This window comes from Arachis ipaensis, chromosome B9 (assembly GCF_059453495.1).
Source record: "Arachis ipaensis isolate K30076 ecotype BB chromosome B9, ASM5945349v1, whole genome shotgun sequence".
Lineage (NCBI taxonomy): Eukaryota > Viridiplantae > Streptophyta > Magnoliopsida > Fabales > Fabaceae > Arachis > Arachis ipaensis.
Window position 1 is genome coordinate 51,167,533 of NC_142444.1, and position 12,468 is coordinate 51,180,000.

The following is a 12,468-nucleotide window of genomic DNA, read 5'->3' on the forward strand; positions in this document are numbered from 1 at the left end:
TGTAAGACAGTTGACTTTTATCGTTGTAAAATTTTATATTTGTTAATTTTAAATATTTATTTATGTTTAAATAATTAAATTATGATTAAAAAATATTTTTACAGTATAAATTTTAACCATTATGTAATTGTACATTCCTGACATTAATTATACTTTTAATTACGCTTTATGAATTTACATTATTATTTTCTTTTATATAGCCATTAATTTTACTAATGTTATTGTACACAAATAATATATTTTGGTATAAAATATTTTATTTTCACAGTATATATTTGTTGAGTCACATGATTTTACAAAATAAATAAAATAAAATATGATAAGTTGATAAAGTATTGTATGTTTTACTTATACATGACCTCTTTTTATTTTCTTTTAATTCAAGTTTTTTATTTTAATCCGTATATTAAAGTGTCTAAGTCAAAAAATTTTAAAATAAAAAAGTTACAAGGTTAGAAAAATTTAATATATACTCGTTAGTACTCCTGATGATAGGTTTAATTAAAATCTTTGAAAATTAGAGTTAATATCATATTTTGTATGTCTCTAATTTTAAAAAATACTTTTAAGTATGCTTTAAAATATGTTGTATACTGTTGATGGGTTTAGTTTATTATATTGTATTTTAGAAGCCATTAATTTTACTAATTTAAATATATATATATGAAATCACTACTTCAATTAAGAATATTTGTTTTACAAAGTAGGCATTAAGATACACATTTTATGAAATGACATGGTGTAATTTTTTAAATATTATATATTTTACATTACAAATAACCCCTTAGGTACATTATTACATTTATGTTTTTTATTGTATTTCCTATGTTAAATGTTCCTTTTTTTAATTAAATAAAATAAAAAATGATCAATTTTACTTGATTTCCTTGAATCAAATTCAAAAATACAAATTTTTTAAATCTACTAACTCATAAATCGTCTTAGGGCAACATTTTAGATGGTATATAATTTATCCTAAGATAACATGATTTATCTTTTTCAACTAAATCACTACGGGGTAGCACATTTTATGTATAACTAACTATTTCACACTCTCTAACACGATTAACCTGCAACAACTTACTCCACACTACTATTATAATAGTGAGAAATCTTAAACCTCAATTTATTATATACGTTTAGTTTATTTTGTCAATAAAAATATATCTTTAAGAATTTATTTTGTTATTTGATTTTTTTAAAATATATTTTGTTAGAATTGTAATTTTTAAAAGTGCAAAATAGTTTTTTATTTTAAATAATAGTGGTATATTAGATAGGTTAAATGTGATGAGTAACATTTTGATGATAGAATAGGAAATGTACTTAGGATCTATGTATAGCCATGATGTTAGATTAAGTGTAACATCTCGGATTTTTAAAAAATTAAATAATTAGTTACTTATGAGTTATTATATTATATTGAGATTTTATTTTTTAAAAAATTATTTTTAATAAAAATAATTAAATAAAATTTTATAATTATTAAAATTTAATTTAATTATGATTTATTTTATTAATTTGAATTATTTATCAGAAATTATTTTAATAAATAAAATTTAAATTGATTTTTATAAATATTATTATTATTATTATTATTATTATTGTTATTATTATTATTAAAGTTAAAAAAAAAAGAAATTTGGCCGAAGCCATTTGGCATAATGAAACAAAACGTGGCATGTATATATATAACTTAGGCTTCATCCATTCCTTTAACCGAATGGAATTGAGAAAGAAAGAGAGAGACCGTGGGTGAGGAAGAGAGAAATCATAGAACCTTCGAACTTCCGATTTTGATTTTTTACGGTCCGTAACTCTAAGAAAAAATCTAATTCGATAAAAGTATTCGTATCTTCTTTTTTTACACGTTAGCATCACTTTTATTTAGTAGAAGTTGTTAGTGACGTAGCTCTTCTTCTCCTTGAGTTCGGCTAATTGGCGTTCTAGGAGATACAAATAATTTCTGACATTTTTCTCTTTAACAACTCAGTCAAAAAACTTCTCCAAAATTTTTGTTGATTTTGATTTTGTACGAAGGTAAGAGTTTTATTTTAAACTTAACAGTTTTCAATTTAAGGATGCCCAAAAGTATAGTAAATAATTACAAATATGTTAGTAATTATAATGTTATTGAGTTTGGATTTTTAGCTGTGAATGATTGGCTGTGTTTGTGACCGAGTTTTTGGTAATGAGAGTGAATGGAAATTGATTTCTTAATTAGAAGTAGTAATTTTGAGAGTTTATAAATGATTTTATAAGGATTGGAATCATATGTTGATTATTGAGAACCTTATGTTTGAAAAAGTGCTGAATAAAGGCTGGTAAACTGTCGAGAAGTTATGAAAGTGAGGAAGTCCGTAAGCATGGTCAAGTCGAGTCTTAAGGGGAGGTTCTATCTGAGTTCTTGTAAAAATAAACAAAAAGGTGGTTTTGGTTAATGATTAATATGAAAAAAATATGATTGGAAGATTTTGTAAAGTTTGAATGAACGTGCGAAATTTTCCTTAGGTTTTAATTGCAAAAGTTTTGAAAGGGAGCTGAATTTTATTGAAATAGAAAGAGACGTAGCTTTAAAAATAACGATTTGATTATTGAAAACTTATTTAATATTTCAAATGGTGTGATTATTGAAAATAATATTTTACTTGGGAATGTTTTGAAATGGGTTTGAAAGGTGGTTAGGTTGGGACTCTTGAAGGGTGGCAAAGCCCGAATTTTAGAGGAAATGCTACAGAAGTTTTTACAAAACTCCGAGGCTTTGCTTAAAGCATTATTTAAAAGAAAACTGGATTTAGGGTTCAAAATAGTTGATTTTCGAATTATCAAGAAAAGTACTATGTTTTAAGTTTAATCTATTGAAAAAATATTTTTGTTTTAAGTTATAATTTGAATTCAATTTATTAAGAAAAAGAGTCACTACAAGAAAATAAGCTTTCTGCCACGCTTTTAAAGCGTGCCGAAAAGTGCTAAAAAGGGTGCCGACAGTTTTTCGCCACGCTTTTTGAGTTATCGGCACGCTTTTGAAAGGGTCACATCTGCGAGCGTACCAGTTGCTCTATCGCCACGCTTTTGTGGATCTATTGGTACGCTTTCTTTTTTGCCACGCTTTTAACTCTTGCCACGCTTAAAAATGTGGCGATATGTATTTACCTATCGGCACGCTTTAAAAGCGTACCGAAAAATGAAAGATATGACTACGCTTTTGAAACGTGCCAACAATAAAAGATATGGTGTCACTTTTGAAGCGTGCCAATAGTCAAAGAAACATGGACCTATTGCCACGCTTTTAAAGCGTGGCTATACCCCTATCATTAAAAAAAAATCTGGCTATACTTTTAGAGTACTCTAATGCACTCCAAAAACAATAAAAAAACATTGACAAAAATCTGTGAATATCATTTAAAAAAATTAATTAATAAAAATTAGTATTACATTAATAAAATTCAAACCAAATTAGCTATATCAATCTCTTATAACCAAAGTAGTTATAAAATACAGTGGGATAAAAAATATCAATACATATAAAACTTATTAAAAGTCATTAACTTATTCTATCTGTCATTTTTTGTGTAGAAAATAAAAAAATAAAAAAATTAGTATGAACAATCCAAACATAATATTGTTAAGTTTCGCAGTTTATAGGCAAAAACTCATGATGCTGAATCTTGTAGCTCACATCATTGTGCTTTAGAGAAAGGAGATGGCCCTCTTGAAAGAACTTCTATCATTTTTGTAGCACTTGAGGATTTTATATTCTTCATGCATGACTATCAATGCAGTTTCTTTACTTCCCATTCTTCTTACCTGCAACAACAAGTTTAAAAGAAATGCCATGAAAACACACTCAACCATTTTATCTTCATTTAATAATGATTTCAACAAGTCTAGGCACAATTACACAAAACATACTGTAGTTTTGTATTGTAACTATCAGCTTGAAAATGATGTTATACCTTTCTGAAACCACGATCGCCGGACAGTACGCCGTATGTGTCGCTCATGTCTTTCTAAGATCTCATGGACGATGTGAATTTGAGATATTAAGGGTCCTGAAAAATCAACCGTGTCTCCTTGATCCTGTGAACTCTGTAATGAAGGAAGTAAAAAACCAATACACCAAGCACTACACTTAGATTTATTGGATTTGTTGCTAAAATATCGGTATTAAACCCCAAACTTCTGGCGGATGGCCAGTAACTCAAACAAAGAAAAGAATCGGTTACATTTTTCATATGATCTCATCTCCTCTTCTATTATGGATAGACTAATTTTCTTTCTATGATTCCGAATTTGTTTTATTTAGAATTTTTTTAATAATATTTATATATTAGTGGTCGATCAATTGGATTACAAAATTTCCCATAAAAGTCATATTTTTTAGCTAGTTTTTTTTTTCAATTGTAAAATCTCTAGTTGTTTTATTTTAATAAATAAACACTTTCTAAAAAGATTTCCTAATAATAATAAAAAGGGTGGCATTGTGCTAAAAAGGGAAGGAATAAGGCAAGCAGTATGTTAATTTCTCAACTTTACCTTAAAAGAGTCCTTCCCCTGCGCTGCGTTCTTGGACAAACGAAAAAAGAATTTTTGAGGTGAAATCAAAATAATATAATTCTAAAAAGTAAGAGCAGCAAATTAAGTACACGTAAAAAGAGATATGTGTTTGTATTTTTCTATTTTTTTAGAGTTAAACAAAGGGATTCGCAAATAAAAGTGCTAATGCTACAACCAGCCCATAAATTGTTAACGCTTCCATAAACGCTAGACTAAGCAATAAAGTACCCCGTATTTTTCCCTCTTCCTTTTGACAATTTACATAATCCGTGTTACTAATCCCTTGTGTATCTTGGTGCTTCTAACCATCCACTTCTTTTTTTTGAGCTGCCCTTATTTTCTGTTTCTGTTAATACATGAATAATAAATCATCCAAACAGTAGCAAAAAGTCAATCTCAATAAGGTTGGTCTTTTGAGCCCGCTTCAAAACAAGATTACTAATTATCCAATCCTGGGGTAATAAGACTCGTCTGTTTCTATTTTTTTTTCACTTAATTCTTTTACATAGAAAATGAGACTCAATATTTTGACTGCAATTTCAAATTATCATACCATAGAAATAACATATATAACCATAGAAGAGTGTGGGTGAGAGGGGATTGAATCATTCATCAGATACGTCTTCTTCCGTGATCCATTTTATGTCAACTCTCTTTATCAAAAAAAAAAAAAAAGGCCTACTTTACAAACAAAGGGAAGGTCGTTTCCTGGGAACCTTGCAACCTTGCGGTTCCCGGTAACCGGCCGCATCGGCCCGGTAACCTTCGTCACCGTCGGTTCCCGCAACCAAGCCTTTTTTTTATTTCTTTCTGAAGGGCTTGCGGTTCATTACACCAAAGGCTTTAAGTGAACTATTGAAGCTGTCGAAAGAGTACCAAATGCTGACGAAGGTTACCGACTTTCGGTGGACGCGGAGCCAACGAGTCTTTAAGTAAGTGGGCGAACAGCGTAACGAGTCTAAGGTTACAGAAGCGTTCGCCAACTTTGATAGGTAAACGCATTGCAAGCAAATAGAGCAGAGAGCTTACCATCTGTTTCTATTAGATTAGAGTCGCAAGCTTGTTGTAGTCGGTCCGTGAAGGGAGAACTTGTTGCTTACTTGCTATATCCCCACGTTCTTGCACGGCTCGTTCTTCGAGCCCTACTTCAAGGTTCAAGGGCTCCCCGTTCGTTCTACCGTCCAAAAAAAGGCCGTATGGAGTATAGCCAAGTGGTAAGGCATCGGTTTTTGGTACCGGCATGCAAAGGTTCGAATCCTTTTACTCCAGATTATGAACACCCGATCGGATCTGTCAAGAACGAGCTGACGACAACAGGGGAAGCGGCTGATTGCTGTCCCTGAGCCCAGCCCGGGAGGAATGCATGGTTCCCTGGCGCTTCATGGGCTTGCTTTCTTAATGCGTTCGCAGTCCCCCTCCCTCTTATCTAAACCTCCCCCACTCCCCATACGAATTTGAACTACGATCCCCTGGAGCAAAACGAACGCTGTGGATACACGAATGCTGTCACCGAAGGTGTCAAAAAACTTACGGTAACACATGATTTTCCCTGCCGGAAAACTAGACATATTCAAAAAGAGTTGAGCAGGTCATTCATTGGGGATCTGGTGGGTCTACGTTAAATGATATTTTTTTGGATATTACGGAGTATGGCTTTGCCAGTCATTACTTTCACGAGGCATAAAATATCCCATATTCTATTGGGGGCCGGGGGTTGGCGGATAAAGAAAGATGGACAGTAAGGATTGCGTAATATCAATTTTTCGGCCTCGCTTAGGTTCCTCTCGATTCTCCCCGGATTTGAGCCTTTGACCTGCCCGACATGCTGTTGACTTGGAGATGAATTCTTCGGCCGTACCTTCTGCGGTCGTTACACTCGGTCGGTCATGCTGGGACCAAAGAAAAGTAGAAGCCTCAACCGTGTGTGTCGAAGGCATTATAACTACAGTACACGACCACCAAAATCAACATCTACATCCCGTCGCTACCCTTTCAGCCCTTTAAATGTTCATCTTCCCGCGTGAGGGTGATCGGCGTTTTCGTTCACGAAGCCAACCGAGTAGCTCATGGGAAGGAGCATGTGAGGGAGAAGGACAAAACTTCGTCTCTTCGAACGGAGCCCTGGTTTCCTTTTTTACTATGTAACACCTCCTCATCAACAGACGTTTCCCGAATAACCCTTCATTCCAGGAAAAACCAGCGCTTGTTAGCAGCTGAATCACTCTCTCCTCTGAGGCTTTCCTCTTTCCTGTCCTTCCACGGGAAAAGTTAGAACTTCAATTGCTTTCATACTTGCGTGCTTTTCGAAACTCTTGATCTTCTCTTTCTCTCCCTATTCCATGATAGTAAAAAACAAACTACCTACATAGAAAAACCTTGAACAAAAGAAAGGTTTCTCCAAACGGGGATGGTACCCTTCCTTTGTTCTTTGTCCAGCTACTCGGTCAATGAAGATGGAAAGGTTGTTTTGTAACCCAGTTCGGTGTAGAGATAAAGGACAGTAGGCCATTCCCTTAGACTGAAAGGATCTTTCCCTCGGATTCTTTCCTTCGGCTTAACTTTCAATAGTGACACAGCTGAGCCTATATTGATAGTTTTTCATTTACAGCTTTTGAATCGACAAATTAAATTTCGTCATTTCACTTTTAAGGTATACTTTTCTTCCATTCTTTCCGACCAGACAACTACTATTTCTTTCCTAGAGCTAAGAGAAGCTAAGCCATATCGCACTGTATACAGCCATTTATTTTAGGGATAGTTGCATCTTGACTTTCCCGTATTCCATGGAGCAAGCCTCTTGTATAGGATTTGACAGAATTGAATCTGCAACTCTTTTGCAAACTCTTCCTTCTTCCTTGTCTGATCCGGCTTTCCCGATTAGATCAGTACCTTTTTTCATTGAGATCGGGAAAGAAAGTTGCTCTTTAGGTTAGGAAGGGGTCTATCCGCAGCAAGCCCCACTAGTAAAGTCAAAGGGAAAACGATAGGACCGATGCTCTTGCTGAATTGACAGGCCTTCTTGACTCATTTGCAAGGTTTCTGTATCCATCTTGCTTGCAGCCTTAGAGAGCTATTCATTGCTTTCAAGTACTCCCCGAGTATCACGCTAAGATATTCCTTTTTTTGTTCTCGACAGAACCCCTTTGCGAAGGAAGCCCAAGAGAGCAGTAAGGGGCGCTGCCTTCTACTACCATTACCATAGTTGAGGAAAAGTCACTCCTAGCTCGTCGCCTTTCTATCTGTGCTAATCAATAGGTACCCGCCCATGGGCCAATGGATTTGTGCTATAAAAAGAAGGAGTCTCTTTCTTTACGTTTAGTCTCTTGCCTTGTCCTTGTCTTCCATTTCTTTCAATCTTCTTGCCTTTTAAGGTATAGAAAGTATAGAAAGAAATAGTAAAAAATCTATAGGGAAAAGAAAGAGCGGAAGCGGTAGAGATGTGTGGCTATCTAAGAGGCATTTATCTATATTCCTAAGTCTTCCCTTCAACCAAGGCTTTCTCATTAGTGCCTAGCTTGCCTATTCTTCTTTCCCGGTGTAGAGTTTCTTCGCAGAGTCCCATCTTTTACCTAGTTGCCCCTTCTTCTTTGACAGGAAAGTCTCGTAGGAGAAGCTAATTCGAAAGAGGAAAGTACGTTCCGTAAAGGGAGATTCCCACCAACTATCACACATTCTATTTTATATTAATTATTAATGTATGGCAGCTTTTCCCCTTTTCAGATAACATAAGCTTTAGAGCCAACAACCTTATAGCAATAGAATCAACTGCAAGCAGTGGGATCTTTTTCGGTTTGAAACCTAACTCCTACGCATCAGCCTTAAAGGAGCCAATAAGCTTTAAGGGGAAAGGGAACCGTGAGATCAACAGATTTATCAGCATACCACCAAACGTACTCACAGCAAGCGCGAACTCGTAAACTGAGTTGCCACTTCTCTGTGAAGTCTATTTCCTTTCTCATCGAGCTTAGCCTCGTGGTCAGTCGCCAAACGCTCAACATAACCCCAGTCAGGAGTGTTTAGAGCTAATTGAAATGAGCCCGGGAAGGCGAATCAGCCGACCAAACAACAGGAGGTAATTGTAGCTGTCGTCAACCAAGCAACGGAAATGAGCTACTGAGCTACTTCGGCCGGAATGAAACCTGTTGTTTAGGATGTTTTCCTCTTCTCTTTAGTGAAAGGTACCTAGGACTAAGGCAGCTTGAAAGGGCTAATTGAATAGGTAGTTGTGACTAATCCCGTAGTTCAATAGTCTGGAGTTGAGCTAAAGTACCCGTATAGGTAGTTAAAAGAGTTCTACTTTTGTAGCTTCCTTGTTCTTGAATGAACTACCAAAGGGCAGCTAATGAAGCATATCCCGTGGGCTGCTAATGAGTTCCTTGTTGCTTTGTTTCCGCTTTCCTGTTTTCGGAGATGCGAGTCAATTTGCTGTGTTCATACAGGTCACGCGGTGGTTCTTAGAAGGTCTACTCACGTCAAGGTCTTCCGACATCTAAACGTTGGAAGCACCATTCCCTCTTAATATTTTTGCTGACTGGCATACTTCCTTTCTCTAGGCTTGATGGACGGGCTGATTAGCCATAGCTACTCCCTTCCCCTTCCTTGCCCTTGCCCTAGCCTCCGATCTATTGAAGTCGATCTTTCTTCCTTCCTGATTGGCTGTTAGCTAGAAATCCGATGTTGCTACTGAAACCGCGTACTAATAGGATTCTTCCGAAAGTCCTTGCCCACTCTTTATCCATCTTAGGTTGAAAAGTCTATGATAGTTGCTTCATGTCTTTGTCTTGTGCTAGCCCTTTAGCTGCCATTGGATGAAAGGGGGGATACGTATTCACTTAGGTCTCCGAGCCTTGCTAATTCACTGATTGGACTTTGACCGGCATAAAGAGATCAAAAGTGAGCTTCCTTAGGTGCAATTGAAGAGGAAGAAGAAAGCCAACTCCTATGCAGGTAGAAAACCTGTCGCTGTAGATTCGATTAGAGTCATCATATAATAAGAGGTGATGATGGGAGAAATCCATTCATAGCAGCCAAAGAAAGGTGCCTAGAGAAGCTAGATCAGAGCTAAGCAAGCTAGAAAAGAGTAAGTGCAAGGGCTACATTTAGACTAGGAACTCTCTCCTCTCCTTCTATTGACGAAGCAACTTAGAATAGGATAACCAATCCCAAGCGATAGAAGCTCTTCAAAGGCCGGACATAAAACTCTTCTTTCTATTTCCGAAGTTCTTGCCTATTCTCTCCTTGCCCTATGCTCTGTCGCCGGCAGACCTGTGTGTCTGTCTTTAAGCTAGCAAGCTACTAGTGGAGAAGAGGTCTGAAATTCAATAACACAACAAGGGAAGAACCCAGGTATTGATAGAAAATAGATGCTATTCCTCTGAGGAATTGACCGATCCTACTCTTGTCAATCACTTGAAAGAACTGCACTGAAGAGCCTCCAACAAATCCTATTTCTATCCTTCTTCTTCCTCGATAGGATAAGTGAGGAGATTAGCACCCTAGTGGATTGTCCATGACCTTTCCTTGCCTTTGACCTATTATGAACAATGCCTTGTAGTCCTCTACTAAGGAAGCGCTCATTTGACGAGGAAGAAAATCAACTATTGAATGTAAGCTCAATCCCAAGAGAAGCTAAAGAAAGATACAAATTGACAGGTACATTAGCTCAAATCAGACTACAAGCAACAACAAAGAACAGAGATAGAACCTTGAGACAGAGAAAGAAATAACGCAGGAAAGAACAACAATCACGCTAAAGCCTCTCCCTCTAAGGACTTGACTGACCTAGTAGTACAGTAGATGAACAAGGATAGAAGAGAGCAAGTCAGCTGCGAAGGAAGAAGAGCAACCCCTGTCCTCGTAAGATAAGAGAGCTTGTGTTGTGTTGATATTTGCTAGTTATTAATTGGAAGTTTTAAGCAGGAAGGAGCTACAGGATGTGGAAGACAAGTTTCTATCCTATAAAAGAAAGAAAGCAATTCATATCCTAAATTCTTTTATCGAGAGTAGTTGAAAGTAGTTGTCTGAACGTAGAGAGGGAGCGATATAATAGCACATGAATGCTTAATGACGAACTTGAAAAACAAGTAGTTCTTCCTATAGACCTATGAGCTAAAGAGCTTCTAAAAATGCGTTTTAAGAAAACCTAGGTATCAGACTACCCTACCACAGGGCTTCCTAACGTTCGATATGAGCTCTTTTTTTAGAGACCAGAACACCGTTCACAAGACTCGATAAGAAGTTGTCTAACCATGCCCAGACGGAATAAAACCCTCCGTAAACCTCACCCCTTATTGATGACTTTCCAAGTGGAAGTGGATTGTCCGAGTCTGATGCTTTCCCTGAAAGCGGTATTCTTCTTCTAGTTCTAAGCCTATGCTTTTAGTATGTGATATAAAGGATGCTTCCTAATAAAGGAGTCCTTGGTGTCGCCGTTGGTGATAGTATCCATCGAAGGATTCTCCTTAGCGAACTTCTTGCTTTAGTAAACAATAAGGGCCTTCTATTTCTATAAGTTTCTTAGTAAAGGAAGAAAAGGGGCTTGCTTTAATTTAAGATAGATATAGTCATTTGAACGTTAGCGCCCCCTGCCCCTATTTTTTTTAGTTTATAGTCATAAAGGAAAGCCCTTTGAGAACCTTACTAATAGAAAGGTGCTATGGAATTGCCCTAGAAAGCATTTTTTCTGCAAGTCATCTCGAGTTCAAATGCATCCAAGCAATTGGTATCCGATTAAAACAAAGAAAGCAACTGCATCGTAAGATGAAACTGTGTAAGAACTTCCAATCGATCTAGGAGCACGCAATGTCTATCGCTTTTACGTGGGCCCACACCACTGGTTAATGTGGTATGATCGTGTGCTGTCAAATTATAGGAAAGCGTGTCGTCCACAGTCCATATCTAATTAATGGAAAAGAGCCAAAAGTCCAACTCCATAGCTAACCTCAGAGATCGAAAATGTGATATTTACCTGCGGAGATCGGGCAACAATAAGATCCAAACCTATCCGAGAAGAGCGAGAGAGGGGCAAGTGATATTATGAGAGATCAGGAAGATGCGCCCCCAATTGGCCTGAATCAAACTATCGCTATGTGCTTAATGGAAGGCCGATCACTCGAGCTAATAATAGAGTTCAAGATCCCTCCGCACATTTCACATAGCCCAGCACGGCAAAGAAAGAGAGAAAAGAGACAGGTTTTAGGCCCATGTGTGTGATTTTCCGGCTCACTCTGATGTGAAAGTCATCTTAGAATAGGGGTTGATGTCTGAAGTGATGTAGTTTTCTTCTTCCTATCGCTAGTTCAAGGCCGTCATCCAGTCTTCATGAACTGGTCTAAGCTATCTATAGTAAGGAAAGGAACCTTTTGCCTATTAGTAGTAGTAGCTTTTCTTGTTGTTAGCTTCCATCAACACTCATAAAAGTAAGAAGGCAAGGAGAGAAGGCCTCGTTAAAGGCAAAGAAAAAAGTCAAGTGAAAGAAGCCCGCAACGAATTCAGAATGATTAGGAAGGGCCGGACCTCTCTTGACCGAAGGCCTGACTTCTCTTCTCGAGCTCATGGACTTTGTTCATGGGGGGCACTGAGCAAATCGACTATACGGAACAATCAAGCCCGAATTCCCCTAGATGGAAGAAGAATGTGGACAGATGGAACCAAAGAGGTCCCTGCTTAGCGCAGGCTACTTTTGAGCCCCAGATCAAGAAGAAGGTGTCCCTTACACCGGACCGGAATCTCCATCCCGATTAGGAACCACAATAGTGATTCTCAATGGCTGGTTGTCTTTCAGAACCTGCTTCTGTGCTGACCAAGAAGCAGAACCAAAGCGAGCAAGCAGGACCAGTACCCTTAGTTGTTCTATACCTTGCAGGAGAAAGGAAAAAGTAGCCATTCGGGTATGAAGTTGCTTGCACATTT